Source organism: Arachis hypogaea, chromosome 16 (assembly GCF_003086295.3).
Source record: "Arachis hypogaea cultivar Tifrunner chromosome 16, arahy.Tifrunner.gnm2.J5K5, whole genome shotgun sequence".
Taxonomy (NCBI): Eukaryota; Viridiplantae; Streptophyta; class Magnoliopsida; order Fabales; family Fabaceae; genus Arachis; species Arachis hypogaea.
Genome location: NC_092051.1, coordinates 63,987,201 through 63,987,516, shown reverse-complemented (window position 1 = coordinate 63,987,516; position 316 = coordinate 63,987,201). Strand labels below are relative to the sequence as shown.

Sequence of the window (316 nt, the reverse complement as noted above, 5' to 3'; positions counted from 1 at the left end):
TTAGTTCTTAGCTGAATTCTTGCAAATCTGTGACACTGTCAAGACCAATGGGGTTGACCCTGAAGTCTACAGACTTATGCTTTTTCCTTTTGCTGTAAGAGACAGAGCTAGAACATGGTTAGATTCACAACCTAAGGAAAGCCTGAACTCTTGGGAAAAGCTAGTCAATGTCTTCTTGGCAAAGTCCTTTCCACCTCAAAAATTGAGCAAGCTTAGAGTGGAAGTCCAAACCTTTAGATAGAAGGATGGTGAGTCCCTCTATGAAGCTTGGAAGAGATACAAGCAATTGATCAGAAGGTGCCCTTCTGACATGCTT

General features: G+C 42.1%; 1 non-coding gene across 1 annotated transcript; it reads right to left on the bottom strand.

The window, feature by feature from the left end:
* Positions 1-208: 208 nt before the first annotated feature.
* LOC112761576 (small nucleolar RNA R71) lies at positions 209-316 on the bottom strand. Its single transcript, XR_003181964.1, has one exon. It is a non-coding gene; the product is annotated as a small nucleolar RNA R71 (small nucleolar RNA).